Source organism: Caloenas nicobarica, chromosome 8 (genome assembly GCF_036013445.1).
Source record: "Caloenas nicobarica isolate bCalNic1 chromosome 8, bCalNic1.hap1, whole genome shotgun sequence".
NCBI classification, from domain to species: domain Eukaryota; kingdom Metazoa; phylum Chordata; class Aves; order Columbiformes; family Columbidae; genus Caloenas; species Caloenas nicobarica.
In genome coordinates, this window is record NC_088252.1 from 7,923,424 (window position 1) to 7,944,529 (window position 21,106).

The 21,106-nt window shown below is 37.3% G+C and overlaps 1 protein-coding gene across 2 annotated transcripts in view; it reads right to left on the reverse strand.

Moving 5' to 3' along the window:
* Positions 1-21,106, reverse strand: part of PIK3CB (phosphatidylinositol-4,5-bisphosphate 3-kinase catalytic subunit beta) — a 101,761-nt gene that overhangs the window by 57,568 nt on the left and 23,087 nt on the right. For both annotated transcript variants that reach the window (XM_065639836.1, XM_065639837.1), the window contains one exon: positions 2,300-2,416. The gene's annotated coding sequence lies outside the window, so the exon portion shown is untranslated. The remainder of the gene's footprint in view (positions 1-2,299; positions 2,417-21,106) is intronic.

Genomic DNA, 21,106 nt, shown 5'->3' on the forward strand with positions numbered 1-21,106 from the left:
CAGAAGGCACATAGACCAAAACACAGAGCTATCACATAAAGAGACTGTGCTTAAGTCTCATATACAGAGATGCCACGGATATTAAAAGTTAGAAAGATGCTCTCTAAGGCAAAAAAACCCCCACACCATACATTTACATGCTTCATCAGGTTTGACATTCTTCCCGACTGGGTGAGTTTCTTACACTGAGCAATCTAGTCTGGATTTCTGATCTGCACCAAGATGTGCAGTTAGTTTTCTTCCAACACCAGTTTGTCACCCACTACACAGATCCAGAGGTGGCTGTTCACAGCTGTTTGTTATATGAACAGGACTGTTCAATGCTGAACAAGTATTGAAGAAATCCAACAATTCCAGTCTAATGTAAATATTTAGATGTATTGTATCCATCTTTTTCACGACATTTATGAAGACAATTTGAAATATAATGCCATTTGGTAGAACAGAAAAATCAAAAAAATTGCACACAATCAAGACTTTTGTCATTAAGTTAATGGTAATAAACCCAAAAGTAGTTCTGGCCATTCAACACAAAGACCAAAAAGTAATTAAGATTATCTAAAAATCAGAATAATTTAGGTTGGAAGGGATGTCTGGGAGTCATCTGGTCCCAAGACTGGTTTCAACATCGATGTTAAAGCATGTTGCTTACGGGTTTGTACAGATAATTTTGAAAGTCTCCATGGGTGGAGACTATATGGCCAGTTCATTTGTTTGGAAAGCTCAGTTTCAAATTTATTACCAATCTATTTCAGCAACTTGATTACTGGAGTCAAGAATTAACTTGTCGAAATAAGTGTGTAAGCAGCAAACAGGTATTATTTTATTTGGACACTGTGACAGGTCCCTGCATTTCTACTGTGTTGTCTATTAACAGTAAGTTAGTAAAAGACAAATCACTTCATACAACACAGTTTCTAAAACCCTCAAGTCAGAATTCAAGTATCAGGTGCTGCAAGAACGTTTTGCAAGCATGTTTACCGGCCACTTGACATATGCCCTAGATCAGGAACTGATACAAATTTACATGTCCTGACTTAAAGCTGTAGCATTTGTTTCAAGTACTTACAGAAAGGGAACTAACACACACATTAGCCTCTCTAAATACATGTTTTATAACAACTTGTTTCCCGCCTTTAAAAAAAGAAAAAAAATTATCAATCCATGTGTTATTCCATCAGTTAAAAACACTTGTGAAGAAAGACCAAGTAGGAAAAGTTTAGCTTGTCTGACTAGGTTTCACAGACATTTTTCTAGTTTAATTATGACACCATGTACACATCTCTTTTTGAAGAAGCAGCGAAGAGTCATTTCCTCTTGGCAATAAAGCAATATGTCAAAATACACTTATTGTAAACTAAAACCATTTTCCACCTCCTTTCAGTTCTTATGGCCAGATTTATTTCACTCCTAACTATGTACTGAAGCGTATTTTCAATTACTCCAGTAGAATTACATTCACATATCATGAGTAAAATCTGCATCAGACAGACAATTACGCAGATTTTTCCCAGTTTCTAACCTCTACAAGAATATGTTTAAACATCTTACAATCTGATGCAAACAAGGTGACAGAAAAATTATTACATTTCCCATCTGAATCAAGTGAAGCACACAGAAATGAAGAATTATACTGTATCAGTATATAAATATTTAGGTATCTAGTACCAAACGATGCAATCCACAGTCCCCAACCTAGGTAGCTAAGCTTCTTATATCATAAATGAGACACACATCTCAGCCTAGGATTCACAAAAGCTAGAAGTTAACTACTGTGCAGAAAAGACGTATTTGAGACAAACTGAAGACTTAAGCTAGTTTGATGGATGATGGAACTGCAATACAAGACAAATATTAAAATACTGACAACAAAAATATCAAAGTCATACAGAAAGTGCCAGGAGTGGAAGTTAGGCCAAAAACCCAATTAAATTTTCAAATTCCCTGGAAGATACAGGCAGGCTTTAACTTTTGCCAGCAAATTGGGGGTTATATGTAATCGCATCTATACTTAGCCACTTCCTGCTCAAAACCATACCCAGAATACACAGGAGATGAGAAAAATCTGAAACATCTAAATCTCATAAGATACCTCCCATCTTGGAAGCAATTGTATCTCAATAAGAGTCCAAAAGAGTGGCCATTACCAGCCAATCAACTGAAATGAGTATGAAACCACTGGTATTTTTTATTGCAACTACAACAAGGTTAAATACAATAATAGCCTAATAACCATGCTACTGACTTTAGAAGAAAAAACAACCACCACCACCACCACACCACACTGTAAAATACTTACTCCACAGAACCTGTTCGTGTTTCACTCTGACTGTGTAGTGATACTTCTGTTAAATATCATTTTCTTGTTATTATTGTTGTTTTCTCGTAAAGTTCCACCAGATGACCTAAATGAGACCTAAAAAAAGCAAAACAAATGAGAAAAATCAGCAATTTATAGTGGGTTTAATAGCTCCATAAACTTTTTGTGCAGGAATATCTGACCACAGACTTTAATTCTCGTCAAATACTACAGTACCATATTCACATTACACAATCCAATACTTAAATGAATGTCAAATTCTCAAATGTTAGGTTACCAGAAAGAAAAAAAGGAAAGTAAAAATATATGTAGAAGATGTCATTTATTTTAACAACACAAGTATCATAATAACAAATTACATAGTCAAAAACATTTTTTAGCTGCTGCAAGTATTTTTAAATTTTTATACACTCAGTTTGGATCAGATCAGCAGATGCCCATTGCAAGTAAAGACAAAAAAAGGGACAGTGGCTTCACTCTCCTAACCACATCTTCTCTTTTACACTTGGCTATAAGCTGGTTTTGTTGTTTGTTGTTTCGTTTGGGTTTGTTTGGTGTTTTTTTTAAAAGAGTGTCATGTCATCTGTAGTTCTATCATGGAGAATTTGGGTTGACGACACAAGTGATCCCATCATCCTATTCATATTTCAATTTGTGAAACAGCAGGAGAAAGGTTCAGGTCTCCTCTTGCCAACATCCTGCAGATGTACAGGACAAAATAGCTCCACAGAGCAAAGACATCATCTCCATTTAGCTCTACCTTGCAAAACAGCCTCTCTCGGCAAAGTGAAATAAACAAAAAACAAACAAACAAGAATTAAAACCCCCTTGAGAACAAAGCAGTGCTATCAGTTTGTACTGATATTATCTACAAGCTTGTAGGCCAAGCCACAAAACACAAGTGTTTAACTACGCTCCTCCTGCCATAAACAATTCTTTTCCTACAGCACACTAGGTATTCCACACTTGCTTGTAGGAACTCAGTGCAGCACAGAGATCAGAACAAGGGCTGTTATTCCCTCTCCCACGCAGAGCAGAACCTCTCTAGAGATCAGCATGTTGAGCACAGTGAAGCAACTTAGAGTTCTTCAGTGGCTTTGAGAGAAAAATAGTTGCTGCTCCATCTGTACCATACCCTGGGGCAGAACCAGATTGTTATTTTAACTAAAAACTAGATATCTCAACCTTCTTGAGGTATCTGCCAACTAGTCAGGTGATGACAAATCAGATGGTGGGAGCCTAACACACCATCCCAAATTCACAGGAAACCTATCAGCACCAACATAGCAAAGAATGGTGTTTTGAAATCACACATATGCCACTGCTGGTATATATGATATAAATTTACCATTTCCATAGAGGTTCGCAAACTACAGAAAAGCCTCCCAAATGCAACATGGGAACCACAGGCAAAAGGCACAGTACTAATTTTCTAGTATCAGCACTGATACACTGGAAAAAACTGTGACATTGTTCATTCTCTGTACCATGCTATCTACCCATATTATTAAGTTCATAAATGAGAACAAAGTGTAACACAGATGTGTTGCCAGATTTGTTGACTAAGAGTGCATTTGGGAAAAAACAAACCCACCAAAAAAACCCAACACCAAACAAGGCTGACACAAAAAATCAACCAACCAACCAACAAAAACCAACTGCATTTTGTGAAATACCTCAGGTACCAGAAGACAAAGCAGGCAGTCATATTAGTGCTGCAATTTCTGCCCCAAGACTCCTTCTGTCTCATTCTTTCCTTCCTCTTCACATCACATAGTGCAAACTGTGACCTGGAACAGGACACAGCTGCTTGGCTCCTATCATGCTTCAAATCATTCCTATCTCAGAGTCAACCTCCTGCACTGTATTCACCTCTAAGGCACTGGTGAGGCAAGGAGAACAAATGCTTCTTATGCCTTATTCAGAATTTGGTGAGAAATAAAAGAAATGTGTATTAGCACAGTAGTCCACACATTAGCATCCAATTTAAGGGTTAGGCACACACATAAATCCCCCCAAATATCTAGGGTCCACAAATTGTACACATTTAACAAGCCAGCACATTGTGAATGGCTCCTCTCACAGTCCCTGTGTTCTCCACAGTCGCTTGCTTGCTAGACTTCCGCTCACTTCCCTACAGATCTGTTGTTTTTCCCCTCTGTTCTCACAGCAGTTTGCATCTCCACTGCAACTCAGACATGACATTGACAATAGGCCTCCTGTTGGTCCTCTGCAACCAACTATATGCAGTATAGCTAGGGGAATGGCTAGCTCTTCAGACCCTAACACATTTCTCATATATACAGATGAACTACTCGCTACTATAAGCATTAGAAACAAATCCTTCATTACAGGATGACCATGTGCAACTTAATTTTTCTAGCTAACCAACCCTTCTCATTTTTCAGAACAGCAGCACAGAAGTTACAGAGATGGTTATCAGTGTAACTGCAGATCAGGTCATGGTCAACCTTTCATATGACAGTACACTTTCTACCTTTAAAGCACGAGTGGAAAATTTTTCAAATGCTAGTATATTACCTAACAGACCAAGGTACAAACTCTGCTGGCCTTCTAACTACTATAAACAGCTAGTGAGAACTCCAACAACGTAAGAAACCTGCAAGCATAATCTCTAGAAACAGAGTAAAGATCAGAAAGACTTGTAGCAACTGCCTCAAGCAGCAAACACAAGCTGGACTCCACAATGAGCACACGTCTTTTCCCCACTGCATCTCTGTGGGGAACACAGGAAAAATAGAACTCTCACCTGGATGTCACCAGCAGGACCTCCTTCATGGGTCTCTGCTGACCGTGAGCTCAGCCAAAAACACAATGCCAACCACTTTGGAGACTTGCCCTTCGGTCCACACCTGCACCACTTCTACAGAAAATACCACCAGGGATCTCACAGAAATCCTATTTTGTTTCAGCTTGCAACTTCTACACAAGAAGTTGTATTTTCCAAAGTAACAATTTTTGTGAATCCTTTCATTACACCTTTACTACATAGATACTTCTCTTATGTGAATCATAACTGTTTTAGAAAAAACATTAGCAATCTCACCAATTCAGGAACCATGAAATTATGTGGTGGCTATCAGAACGCCTGTGACAGTACAGTAAAACTTCCTACAGTTATATAGCTGCCCTCTCTATGTCTTTATGTTCACAGAAACACTTACGAATGTATGACAAAAAAAATGGACCACAATGGAAGAGGAAAAATGTAAATGACACTTTTGCCTAGAACTTCTGTGTGGCATCTGATATATATATATAACAGAAACAATTATAAGCCAGGGAAGTAGGCCACTCACAAAAGAGAGAGAAAAAGAAAATCATAAGCAATGCAAGATGCCACATAGAAATTACTGGACTAATTGTGGCCCTACAGTCTTCCACTCTATAACAATTTCTAGACTCAGCAGACAGACTCCTCTGTGAATTCAGCCACAGCACACAAAGAAACCGTTTGTTACGGAGAATACTCCGGGTTTGCTTTAGGATAAGGAACTCTGAGTGGGTTGAATGACATGATATAGCAGTTTATTGAGTATCTTCTCTGCAAATAAATCTCCGACTCTGGAAGAATGCTCTGTGGAAGACATCAGGACAAGTGCTGAGTGCACTAGCAGATGTTTTGGACAGCGATACATAGAGAAACATACAGCCAGGGTATTTTATAGTTTTTGGTTCACATCTTTAGCTATCTCAAAGCTGTCTTGTGCATTTCATGCTCTCAATAGCACTGAAGACTGGACAAGTGAATGTCGAGCTGAATTAGCTGCTGTAGCATCCACTCAGCAACAAAGAAACTCATCATTTCATTGGCTCTGAGACAAGAGGATTAACCATCAGTAAACACACTAAATATCTTCAAATGAAAAGAATATTGAGAAATATAAAGAAACATTATTTTCCCTCCTTCATCAGCCCTAAGTTTCAACAATAATAGGCACAAAATTCTTCAAGAACTTTCTCTATCAGTAATTAAGCCATTACAACCCAAGTTCAGGAATTAAAACAGTGAGAAAAAGAACTTGCAGCAGTGTGTGTTTGGCTAAATCACAGCAACTTCCAACTTCCACATACCGCACATCTTAGTGCAAATGTTGAAAATACAAATTAAAGCCTGAATCTGAAAAAATTATTTCCTATATATTGCATAGCACTGCACACAGACAGATCCAAACAGCAGAACTGTACAGAAGCATCATCCTAATTATGCAGTGCCCATGGTCACTTAAGCAGCAGACACCAGTTTTGACCTTTTAAAGGTGGCACTTATTTCTGCACTAATATTAAGAGACAAAATATTTCACTGATATGGGCAGCATACTGTTATACACACAGCTTTGTTCTTCCTTGTGTTCCACTTTCACAGGTGTTGGTTGTTGGTCAAAAACCAACAGTATCCTTTAAAAAAAAAAAAAAGCTCAACCTTTTCTGAAAAGTGACACATTAAAATGCAGAACGAAATTTTTCTATGAAACCAATTTATCTCATACAAAATCTTTTCAACCAAAACAAAACAGGCATAGAGCTACAAGCTCTCATCACATAAAAATACCCACAGAAAAAGAAAAAAAACAAACAACCCACCACACAAAAACAAACACCACACAAGCAGAGACAGAAACTGCAAAATACCAAACTCTAAGCTAAATGAGTTGCAAAAAAAGATCTATCAGTTTACAGGCTTTCTTTTTCCTCTCTTAAAATGAAGAAAGACCACAAAGAATTTTCATGAATAACTAAAAAATGTGGGTCAGTGTTTAATTTAAATGGGTAACAGTTCAAAACATGATTTGAAGCTAAATACAGTTACGTGTCTTCATTAAGAAGAACTCGATACCATAATTACATTTATCCAGTGGGTGATTCAGAGCAGGAGCTCTGTCCTCAACTGCTATGAATCACCCCCCAGTGAAGTCATGTTCACTCTGCCCAGAGTGAACCTCTGTGAAATCCCCTTCAGTGCCCAACAGGCTTATTTAAGAGAAACTTATACTCACACAAGCACATACTAATATGCTTTACAATAAATTGGGCTAAGGGAGGTTTAGATTGGATATTCGGAGAAAGTTCTTCATGGAAAGGGTTGTCAGGCATTGGAACAGGCTGCCCAGGGCGGTGGTGGAGTCACCATCCCTGGAGGTGTTTAAAAGGCGTTTAGACGAGGTTCTTGGGGACATGGTTTAGTACTAGAGTTAGGTTAGGTTATGGTTGGACTTGTTGATCCTGAGGGTCTCTTCCAACAGAAACAATTCTATGATTTTTTTTTTTTTTTGCTTGGTTACACACCCTACTGAATTCCTTTCAGCTTAGAACTGCAAGACAATACTAAAAAGATCTTGCAAGCTTTCATCAACTCTTGATTTTGAAAATACTGATTTCTAACAGGGTATCAGTTACTGACATTTAAATTTAATTTGGGGAGGGGGAGAGGATCCCTCTTTCAGAGTGATCTCTCCTGATGGTGTTCAGGGTTAAGTCACCCAGTAATCCTCCTACTCCCTGTAGTTTTGAAGTCAATATGATTGAAGTTGTGAGGCAAATTACAAACTTTTGTCTTTACAATACAGTCAATAAAAGAGCAAAAGGCTCAGGATTCTTACTGGCACTGGAAAATGAAGGACCTTCAACTAAAGGAGCAAAGGACGGATGGTTCCAGATGGCAAGGGATCACCTGCACAACTTAGGATCGACAAACGAAAACCTTGTTTGTTTTTATTGTCCCTCAATGATTCAACTGTTTTTCTTCTGCTCTGTCACCTTCAAAAGAAATGCTCCTGGGCAAAACAGAGGGGAACACATCACTAATACTGAAGCTTAACAAACAAAAAATACTATAGTAGATGGCAATTTTTTCCGCTCTCATTCTGCTAGGCAACCGATCATTCTTGTGATGTGAATATGCTGAAATCAACATTAGCAAAGTCTGTTTAAGTGGGAGACCCTACAAATGTGCTCAGTATTACACAGGGCTGGCTGCCAGTGCCAATAACTTATAACAACAGCTGCAGAATACCAAAACATCCTAGGAGAGATTCTGGGCTGGAGAATGTACTAGATCTGAGAATATACCCTAGGTCAAAAGCACAAAGTTCTAGGCTGCGTGTGACCATTTTATAAGAACAGCAGTGTTTTTGTGATTTCAGATGACTCATGAACAAGTGCTTATGTTTGCTTTATATTGATGCATAAACACAGAGTCAAATGAGTAATGCTTTCCAGCTCATTTCCAATTCCAATCCAGTTTAGGCCACAAGTGATTATCCCATTGGTTCAGTAGCTTCAAAGCTGGTGACAAAAAGAGGAATAGTTTAGATTGAACACACTCAGCCAAGTGAAGATGTAAGTTCCCCCATCTCCTCCCAGAGCCCACAGATTACACCTCCAGGCCAGTGCAGCAGCTTTTCTAAATCTGGTTCACTAAATCTGGCTTACACAAGTGAAGAGTTAGAAGCCATGGTCACAGAGCAGTGCTCCTCTTCCAAGAAATCCATAACTATATGCATACACACATGCAGACACACACATAGTATGAAGCTCAAAGGCTTGAGGCTGAGCTAACTTAACCACTGAGCAGTAGTTCAGGCAGGTGCAAACAAATCCACCACCCTGTACAAGCCCTTGTGACATCTACAGAGATGTCTGCAGGAGCTAATGAACTGCCAGTCAACTGGTCTGCAATCGTACTACTAAAATTAATCCTTCAGAATACTAATAGAGATTGCAAGCAATAATTTTAAAACAGGTTCTGCATGGATTTTCATTACATCTAAAGCAGTATTTGAAAACAGAAGTCTCGAAGAAGGGGGCATTAATTGCCAGCAGCACAACAATTCCTGTACCAGCGAGATGTCAGTGAAGCACTGGCTTTTTCAGTCCTATATCACACCACAATTATGCCTCCTACTTTTATTTTAAAACCTACTTTCGAAGCTAAGTTAATTATTGGGTATAACACAGAACACAAGGACTTGTTAGGGAACAAAACTACCTCGACACCATTTTTTGATAAAGAAATCTTATGTTCATTTAATGACATCAAGGCCATTTTTCAGAATTCTAAAGTTTATGAAGTTCTTCTCCATGATTTCCCTCTGATTGGCTTAAACTCTGAAAGACTTCAGGTGCACAGCTCTCGCTGACTAGACATTTCCTCCCAATTCAGGATACCTGAATATGGCCCTTATTGTTGATACATTTTCTACTCACCAGTGTGTCATAGATATAAAAACACGGCAAAAACCCCTACTGATGGCGCCCAAAAGTTACTAAATTAATAAATATTTATTTGCATTTTAAACAGAGCAATAAAGTACTGAGTCTTCATCTTGTCTCTCCAAAGATCTTATCACAATTATTTAGTTACTTGAAACATTATTAATAGAACAACTCAGTACTTCTGTTTCTTCTTCTCTCTTCTGTGTAGTCTGTTTTCTTCACTGCTTTCACATGCTGATGTTTCACTTCCTATTCACACTGTTAAATGCCAAATATGGTGAAACTATGCACATTTACTTCTACTTAGTTCCCAAATTCTGCTTTTTGTTCTGTGCTTACTTAATTTTATGTAAATGAGAACACATTAGCAGAGTTAAGCAAGACTAAACAATTTTTCAGTAATTGTTATGAGCCCTTTTGTAAAGTTACTTCCCGCTATGCTCCAGATACCTAAGTCTGTGTTCTTTATGATTAAAACAAACTCCAAAGGGTGGAGAAATATCAATGCTATTTCGTCGCCAGTAAAATATAATAAATATAGTAAATACTAAATATAGTGATTACTTTGTAATATTTATAATACTAACAATATTTCTTGTGATGAAAGAAAAATTCAAGCATCTAACAGACAGAGTTTACCTTCAGCTACACCTCACACTCAACAGCAAATCTATTAAGCTTTTTAGGTAATGAAACACTTTGCATTTTAATTCGCTCTTACTCTCTCCTCTGTCACATAGTGAGACTTCTATTGCCTCATACTCCAGTGCTGAAAACTCAGGGTATTATCAAAGGACCTGCATGCTATATGCCAGAATGTGGAAATTCAGATTCTCAGTGTGCATATGGAAACCCAGCAAGAACCTCAACTGTGTTTCAGAACAGAGAGGGAGAGCATCACTAGCGGAACGTGGAAGCGAGATGAGCAGAGTTTGAAGAAAGCAAGGACAGCCACCCTCCTGCTCGTATTAGCCGCTCAACAGCAAACCTGATACGCGTTTAAAGGGGTGAGGAAAAACAGGCAAAACTGAACAGAAAACTAATAGCAAGCCTGAATACAAATTTGGGGTTCGGGTTTAATTCTTGCACTTCTTCTGAAACACTGAAATGACAGCAGCTTTGTGATTCCTTCTAGCCCTTAAGTATGAATTTCAGATTGGCAGTACAATGGAAATCCATGCACAGTTTGAAATATAGAATGTATCTGGGAGTGATTTTGAGATCAAATTTTCTATATAAAATTAAACAGTCAAGTTCCCAGGTTCCAATATAATCTTTTGCATTAATATTATATTTATAGCAAGATTATTTTACCCCTTCCATTAAATATTTTTCCATTAATATCATAAAAGCTGCAATGCAATATATATTGGTAGACTGTCTCCCTTAATGCCTCTTTACATAAAAGTTCTATAATCTTCTCATTCATGTGGTACATCCATTATTTAAAAAGAAAAAAGTGTACGTCTACCAAAGCTTCTGTCTTCTTAGAGCTGATAAGTAATTCCTAGCTTCACCAACATATTTTTTTAAATTCCTCTCCATATTAATAAACTTACTTAGGTTTCTTTATGACAGTTACTACATATCAATAATAGGAAGAATAACTTAACAAGCATGCGGCTACCAGGCTCTACTCATGGAAGACTGCTTTGGGTTTGGGTGGGTATTTCGAGGATTGGGGTTTTTTTCGGGAAAAAAAAAAGCAGCACCATTTCAGCATGACAACTCATAATATTACATAATTTAAGAACCCTAAATTTGTAGAACTCGCCGGCTAGAAGCAGCGGAGTGCTTGGTTTAAAGAGAGGAAAATAAAAAAAAAAGATGACAACTCTCTTCTCATCAAATCAATAGTTTAAATCTGGATTTGGATCTAAAAGTCAGATTTGAATAGTATTCAGATGTTTTACACAGCTTTTAGACATACCACCTAAAATTACAGAACACTTGATGTAAAAAAACAAACAAACAAAAAACCACACCCTCAAACCCTCAATTTTCATCACCTGCAATGCTCAGCATAGTCATTCAGACTATATGGCATCTTTCAGCTTCCTTCATTAATTAAAAGCTTCCAGTAAAGAACTATCTTTCCTGTAGCCTTATTTCTGACAGAAGTAAAAGCTTTGCATGGCATCAGGGAACACTGCAGTGAGAAATTTACTTCGATATTCTGAGAAGCAACAGAGCTATAGCAGTACTAGAGCTGTAACTTGCCCTAAGTACCCTTTTCAGTGATTGCCATGTGTACTCCCCTCAGAGAATTTCACACTAAGAGTACCAACAACTATGACCCCGCGTGACAGCAGCACTAACAGAGCACCGAAATACTTGAGAAATAAGCTACTTCCATGAAGAGAGCAGGCTGCTTGGCAGATCTCTAACACAGGTGAATGACCCTTAGTATCGTAGATGCTATGGTGAATAGAACTGCTCTAACCAGATTAATTCTATATTCAAGATAATCAAATTGCAAAGCAATTCCTCACACTGAGATAAGCCATGAACAGCAAGGTGCAAAGAAACTCCAAACAACAGTAATAGTGGTAGTAGTATACAAGCTATATAAACCCGGGCACATAGGAGAGCGCTGGAGCAGCAGCATTTGTACTTAAGAAAGCAATTCTTCAAATATGCCATGAAATCAGAAATAAAAAACTGACTCTTGCAAATTGAAAGCAAAGGCTTTTCAGTTTTCACACAAACAATAGTAGTTTGACCATGATAAAAATTTCTCACCATCACACTTGACAGTACAAGTGTGGTTTGCCAAGGGGTACAAGTCTTGAGGAAAGACTTGAAAAATATTTGCCTTAACTTCTTTCAAATTCTGTCCCATGATAAGTCAGAAAGAAAACAAAGCCCCTCTATAATCCTGTTTTACTTCTCATAAGTAAATCACAGGAGGAAAAAAGTACATCACAGTACAACAGAAAATTAAACACCACACCATTTCATTTGCCACTGCACCCTAAGAAATCTTTCTACAGATTAGCTGGGTCTGTTAATCACCAAAATGTAGAAGCTTGAGCTGAAATTTTCAGGAATGCTGCTGTTTCTGAAGACTCCTCCTTATATAAGGGGTCTAACCAACCATACTGTCTGTTTTTCAAGAAAACTGTCATTAAACAGGTAGATACCCTTCATTGCTCCACAAATAGAGTTTAAAAGCATAGTAAAAGTAGCATGCTCCTTTTCTGGCCAACAAGCCCCAATTAAATTAGTGACAAAGAAGCAACTTTTGGCATCAAGTGGGTGGAAAATTTTCATAATAATTGGTATATATTAGGTTTGGCCCTTTCCAGCTTTATTGGTATAGCACACACAGCCTGCAGCTCTCATTCTCATGAGCCAATAAGCCCAGAAGATCAGTCTTAACCAGTGATTAAAAATCAGCAAGTAGCGATGGGAAGACAAAAGGAACCAACAAACGCTGAAGGCCTCTTTAAATTCTGTAGTTGCATGCAATAAAAGTTGACAAGCTATCAAAGTACAAATAAATCTGAAAATACAGCAACATGACTTGTGAAATTCACATTAAAAAGAAAGTAACTTGAGGACACTGAAATGATTAGTTGCAGTGACACACTAAGGCAAGAATTGCTTTGCCTTCTCGTAAAATTTACCTAGAAGTTAACTGGAACAGGAACATTAACTCAGAGAAAACAGCTATAAATAGAAGGGGGTTAATCACTCAAATTTCTATTCCCATGACAACAATACACTAAAGATTCTAACTTTTAAATCTTTTAATATGATGCTTTAAAAATACTTTAGCTGTTATACTACAGTGCTTCTACCTACTTTTAATAATAATTTCTCCTTTTTTAATACAATAAAGGAGATTTTCTTTCAACAAAAGCATTCTCACAGATACTAGGCAAAGTGAGGCTGCACATGAGCTAGGATGATTTTATGTGGCCACCCAAATGGATTTTTTTTTAAATGGGACCACTTAAAAATACATTTATCTTCTCTCCATCCTAATAGAAAGCACATAAAACGTACTTGCTATCCATTTCAACCACCAGAGCTGCTACAAAGTATTTTTTAATTAAGTGTTTGCGTTTATCCTGAAGTAGCATCTCACATACTTCAAGGTCCAAGACAGTTGACATTATGTATGTTCAAGGACATAAACACAAGAAAAGTTTACCAAGCAAAGACAACAAAGAAAGAAAAAAGTAACGACCTCATCCCCAACGCACAGATGAAAACAGGCTTGGAAACAGAATCTAATTATTACAAATCCCTAGCCACTGCATTACCCACAGTATTTCTCACTTAAGTGAATGAATGTTGAAGCTTTCAAGTCAAACAAAATGGAATAAAGGAAAAAATTGAAAGTGAAAAGTTCTTAGTATTAAAAGTGGAAATAGATGAAGACTTTTGTCATTTTGCGGTTAACAGCAAATCGAATACAAAGTGAGTCGCAATTCAGTATATTTCCAGTGACAGAAATTCTGAAAGCACTCAATATGCGCATTCGATTTCCAAAAATACAGAGCTGCTGCAAATCTTGATGAAACTACTACAAATTCAGATGAGAACTGATGAGGAAAAGACTTGATTGTGGTCTTAACATTACTTCTAACTTTTTAAATTACATATTTATATTCTTGCAAATCTTGTTTTTGCTGAAGAATTCAATTCCTACTAAATAACCCTTCCTTTTTATGCAGTACTTTCCTGCTATTCTTAATCACTGTAGCTCTTCATACACCAGATTTATTTACAGCACCCCAAGGAACTTGAAATTACTGTAGTTATCAAAACAGACTACTGTATAAAAATAAACAATTTTTATGTACTTATGTTAGCTGAACTCTAAGAACTTAGGCAGAATCACATTGAGTATTAAAAAATAGTACCCTAACACTTAGAGCAACAATTCAGTAAAGAAAAATGCTTTTGTTATTGCTCAGGTAAGAAATCAATTGCAATCATCATGTTGAGCTTACTAAAATTTTCAGCATAGCTAGATATTACCTAATTCAACTGTAGAAAAACATTTTTAATTAAAAAATAGGACTTCCTTATATTACTACCACTAGTAGTAGATGTAAAACAGTGCTTCTGAAGTGCTAGGGAAATAAAACTGGCCTAGGATGAAGATTCACCATATTCCACACAGTTTAATACACATCTTAAAAGTGGTATATCTTCATCTTTAAATAACATTTGAAATTTTGCAATAGATTACATAGAGTTTGTAATCATAATAAAATTATTAAAGAAAAGTTGGTTATGTAGAGGGATGCAGATCATTAGGATATCAGAAAGTATGTTTTTATTTTTAATAAAATATAAAAGTGCTTTTGTCAAAAGCATTGAGTTTGTTTTACGTGGATATTGAAAAGAAGCTGAACAATATCAGCCTGCTGAGAACAGATAATCAGTCCCTCCTCATTTTTATTATTAACAACAGAAAGGAAAGCCTCTTTTTTTGCTAGCAAGAGTTCTGTGCCAAAAACTAATGTACCATTTGCTGCTGACAACCTGCCAGACTAACGATGCTTTTCTTCACTCCAGAGGGTTCAGCAACTGCTACTAGTCACTTTCCAGTCAACATTTATCACAGATTTCTAAATACAGTCCTCCCATTAAAAGAAAAACAAGACAGCTCCTCTCCGCACACATACACACACCTCTTCACACTTAAATTATTACTGTGAGTAAATAATTTAAAATATGTTGGCAGATGCAGACAAGTATTCTTCACCTCCTGATACTATGTCTCAATCCTAATGTCATGGTGCATATAAGACTCACATGAAACTCCCATTCGAACCTGACATAAGAAAACTGAAAGAATAAAATCAGAACCACTTAGGTCAGAAAAGACCTACAAGATCTTCAGTTCCAACTGTTAACCTTACACTGTGAAGTCGATCACTAAGTACGTCTTTTAAACACCTTCAGGGATGGTGACTCCACCACTTCCCTGGTAGCCTGTTCCAATGTCTGACAAACTTCTCCATGAAGAAATTGTTCCTAACATGCTATCTAAACCTCCACAGCACAACCTGAGGCCATTTCCTCTTGTCCTATGGCTTGTCACTTGATTTTCAGATCACCATGCACAATGGAGAATCCCAAAGGCCTTGCGCCCCTTAGCAACACCCATTTAAGTCCAAAAGGGATGTGAAAAAAAAATAAATCAACATCCCAACACCAGCAGAGAACAAACAATATTGTGAGCCCTCTTCGAGCACTGAAACACTGAGTATTGAAAAGCAAGCCTCCCAGCATCACAAGTCCTACCACAGCAGCCCCCACGTCTCCCCCATGTCCCTTTAGTCCCAGACCACTGAGCCCTCACCATGGCAGTCTGCTCATTTCCTAGCCTGGACCTCATCTGTCACTGCTGCTTTCCTTTCCTCCCACAGCTGTCATCAGAGACTCTTTTCTTCTGCAGATTCCATTTGACAGAATAGAATACTTTGTCAAACATAAATTATTTCTAATATGCATCCTCAGGACAGGGCTCTCCAGGGCACAGTAAGGAACTAGCCTGTGCCCCCAAGAACCAGCAGTCCAAAAAGACAAGACACTTAACAGAGTGAGGACTCACATAGTTAACGCACAGGTCCTTAATTTCTTTGGGTTGGGAAGGAAATAATTTGGGATCTGGGGAGAAGGAATAAGCCAAGAGTAGTAAATGTAAAGACAGATCATAGGATTAAAAAAAAAAAAAAAGGTTTAAAAATCCCACAAAAGACAGGAATACTGAAAGGTAGGTGAAGTGGAAAAAAGTACAGGCATAAAGATCAAGGTGCTTTTCAAAAACAGAGGAAGGAATTTGACTCATGAAGCCAGGCAGGAAGGGGATACAGTAGCCAATATGATTTTTAAATAACATTTTATGTGCATCTTTCTACCACATCAACTTTGTACTTAGCTTTGAGTTTCTACTAACAACATTTACCCTTGTTTACCTGGCTCTCCTCTGTGCCTGTGCCCATGTGTGTATACACAAACCACAAGCTAACTCACAGCTGGCTGGAGGACACACAACACTCAACAGCAATATTCGTATCACTGACAGAAAACCATCATACTGCGCTACCTGAAAGCAGTCTTTTTGGGCATTATTTGTAGTGACACAAATGTAATCAGTTTTTAAAATCAGGTATGCTCTATATTGTTCTGTTATTAGCATTCTATATTCACATACATCAATTTCTTAACTCAAAATAATACAGCACATTTCAAAATATCACCTTTTGTTCTTAGAAAACAAAATAATGCAATGATATCAAAATCCATCTCCCAAGCGCGTTATTTACGAAATATAAACCAGACATTGCTCAATAGATTGCTACCACAAGAATCTCAAGCACTACAAACGTTACCGGTTATTTTATTTTCTAGCAACTTTTTACAATATTCTCCAAACCATCTACCCACTCTGATTTTCAAACTGCTTCTAGTACTCTGTAACTGTTGACAAGCACAAGTCTTCCTCATTAGATCTGTCGCAAACCCACTTGACAGCAGGACTGTGAGCCTCTTAAAATGTCAGGTTGATCCTACAGAATGACAGTTATTGCACATTCCACACAAAAGCATAACAACTATTCTTATGCTTATTTTTAAAATACTTCATTGCTTCATTGAAGATATCTTCTGTGCATTCAGAGAAAGGACTTTCAGAAACTCTGAAATTAGCAAATGCCTCATAACAACAGCGTCCTAAAACCAAAGACACACTAATATTCTTATTAATTCTTGTTAACTGACAACACAAACCACAAACACTCCCATGACTTCCACGGAACTATTTAGCTGCCTCTAATATCCAAATGAGCTATTGCACACGCTGCCAGTTGATGCAAACTCAGAACTCGCCTCATCTAACTCATCTTTGAACCCTCTTACAGTTTGTTGTTGTTGTTTTGTTTGTTTGGTGTTTTGATTTGGTTTTTGGGTTTTGTTGTTGGTTCATTTGCGTTTCGTTTGTTTGGTTTTTTTCCCTTTAAATCCGGTGGATATATAGTGTCTGGGGGCAGGGGGAGAACAGGAATGAGTCAAAGTGACACCAAACGTTCAAGCTCCCCAGGGAGTTCCAAATTAATGCATGAACAAAAGCCTCTGCTTTCTCCTCTGGATACAAGAAATCTGGGAACAAAAGCCTCAGAAGAATATTGTGAAAAGAAGTTTAGACTCCTCAGTCAAAACTCTTGGTAGTCTCCAAAAGCAAACTTCAAAAGACAGTAATGAGAATGCACCACTTACTTGGGTCTCAGAAAAAAAAATTAGAAATCACAGGGTTGTCACCTCCTCCCCTCTTATGACTAAACTCATAGGAAGAAGAAAGATACCATCACATACAGGTACAAAAATTAAACTGACAATATTTATTTTTTTCTTCCATTACAGAGCATTTCTTTCTGAATCAATTGTCGGTTTCTGAAAAAAAGTGTATTTATAGCTCTATTTTATGTGCAATATTCACAATTCTTCATGATCTCTTAGAAGTGCTTTATTTTCAGAGGTAGATCTATCCCATCAGTTCAACTCACTCCTCCCTGTCCCAAGGAACTATACCTCACTTGTTCAAATTTTCTGTTTAAAAAACAAACAAAACAAAAAAGTGAAGCAGCAAAAATCATTTATCAGCTTAACATGGGAAGCAAAGCTGTTCAGCATTACAGCAACACAAGGTAAGTTACACAAGCATAAAACTAGATACCGATATCTCTGATAGAGTTCCTTTCAGATATTTTGATATAGAATTCACAAAGCTATTCTAAAAATCAGAACAGCTATTGCAAATAATAGCAAGATTTTCTGGAAACAGAAGAGTACCCTTTACAATTCAGTTTCACAGTGAAAATTTAATGCAACATTATCAAAAATGTGTTTAACAATTTTGAAAGAAACAGAAGCAAGCTCTAAGTAGCAAATTTACATTAAGTATACTTTGCATCAAGAGAAAAATTACAGTACTCATCATTCTTATACTCTTTTTGAAGTAAATAGAAAAAATATTTCTATATATGTAGATTTAGCTCCGAAGACACAAAATTACTCCTGAGTTCAATTAATTCACAATTTTAAGTCAAGAGTATCCAAGATAAGAAAGCGAATAATCAAAGTTCTCACAGCTCCTCCCTTCCCCTCCAACACCGCCCCCTCCCCTTTCTTTCCCCTTTTTATTGCAACTGAGAAATATTTGGGTCATTTTCTTCCCCCATGGCCAAACAGTGAAAGCCTTGAAGTAGAAGTAGCAAAGACTGTACCTGAGGACAGTGTGGGTCCTCTATTTGCATACAACCAGTTTAACCAAAGGTCATACTCTGTAGCATGCTAGTAAACTTTGGTTACCTAAAACTGCCAAAACCGAAACAAATAAACAATGTGCATGCCCCCTCAACAAAATTATCAGTGAGATACAGTATAATTGCTCCAACCTAATTCTCAAAGGAAGCTTTTTTTTGACACATCAGCACCACTATTTGTTTCTTTAATCTTCTGAAACCACTATGTAAATTCAATTATTTTGGTAGCTACATATCCACAAGCATTTGCATATGAGGGCCTCACTCTGCAACTTTAACATATGTAAATGGAACCACATTCCTGAATTTATTTCCACCAAAGGTTGAGATATAAAGATTTACCCATGTAAATCTGATAGATTGTAAAACAGATAGGTCAACCTTGCACATGAACTAACTGGTACTTCAGGCATTATACAAATAGATGTAACCTTAACCTTGCAGGCTCTCCCATTTGTGATAGCTGACAGAAACACCACTTTGTTACCTGCTGTTAATCTGGACCATAAGTATACACCTTGCCAACTCAAAGCAAAACCACCGGCTTACAAGTTACAACTCCAATTTCTGAAAATTAATTTTAGAAAACTGCTAAATTTCTAATGCAAGATTATTTTTGCCACCAGATCTCATTGAGTTATCAAAATAAAACACACTGAAACTTTCGTTTGGCTAGTGACTGTGAGGACTAACAGCACTGCCACAAAACAAATTGTTTAACCCACTCGGACACTAATACTCAATATTTTTTTAGCCCTCTGTGATTCAAAGTCCTCCTATTCTGAGGCAAGAATTGAGATTTGAGATGTAGTCTGTAGCACCATGTGTGTCAATATTCCAAGTGTATCAGTTTGAGTACAAACACATATACACTAAAAAAAACCCCAAAAGGCAAGCTTTCCTATGTAACTGTGAAAATGATGGTTATTTCAGATTTTTCTATCCAGGACTGCTTTCACAGAAACTGCCAGTTGTGAAAAAGGGTTAACTTCATAGTTTAACGGTCTGCTGCTACCAAGCATGGCAAGTCAGAAAGTCCACCTCAAACTGAAGCAGCCCCATGTACCTTGCATAAAATACAATGCCACATTCCACAGCCCAACAACCTAGTATTTATTTTCAGATAAGTTAACCAGTGGCACCTTCTAGAGAACCAATGGCAAAGCTTGCATATGTATCTCTAGATCTATGAAAAAAGCACTTATGCTACTTAAACTCTCTCCCTCTGGTCACTGAAACAGCTTTCTAGCCAAACAGCCAAAACACCAGCATGCATTTCCACCCAGTCTCTAAACAATAACAGTTAGTATTTTTCCTGCACCCTCCTGGTGTACACATAACATCTTGACAGCTTGTATTTTTACTGCATTTTGTTTTAAAATTTCACATTTGTGAAACAGAGCATACTGCAGACACAAAAACTTTTTAAAAAGCATGCAACATTTCACAAGCCTATCGCCTCTAGGTTCAACTTCCAAAAATAGGAAAGGAGTAGCAGAGTAGTGAAATCACGGAGGAGAGACAGGGTACATTCTCTCTTTACTATATTACGCGAATCAAAAAAAGAATTTTTTTTTCTTTAAGGCTTTCCTACACTAGAATTTGGAGTTCTGCCAAAAGTCTAGAGACAATTGGAGAACCAACAAATTTATGACATCAGATATTCCAAGGAAGTGAAACCTGACTTAACGGAAGTGATTTTTATTGAAGAAAACCAGATATTTAAACGGACATCGACAAAAATATTTTAGGACCATGTATGGAGGAAGTTCCTTTTAAAAAATATATATATATAAAATGTTTATTTACAAGCTGCAAACCCACCCAAACACATTTCCAAGTCAATTCACAACAAAACATTCTCGATGTTACCAATATCCCTGATATTCTTTTTAAAAAGGCCAAAAAAACCAGTTACCAAAGAATTTTTGTTCAACAATTCTTTTCTTTCTCTAACTCTATGAAAAGCACTGCTTCCTGGCATGAATCTTCCAAAGCCTGGAAAACCATCGTCAGTGTGAAGCTTCCAGCTGACAGTTTCCAATGTGCCTGGTGATTGATTCCCTGGCCATCTTAATGCATTCCACTAGACTTCGCAACCCTTTGACAAGTGTATGGATATTCAACATTTCTTCATAAGCAATTTTCCTAAAAGTAAGTTATCTCACCTTTAATTAATTTTTGAAGACCCACAGTTGTGGGAGGCTCTAGCTAATACTGCAAACCGCAGGCTGACTGAATTTGTATGACATCCTTCACATAT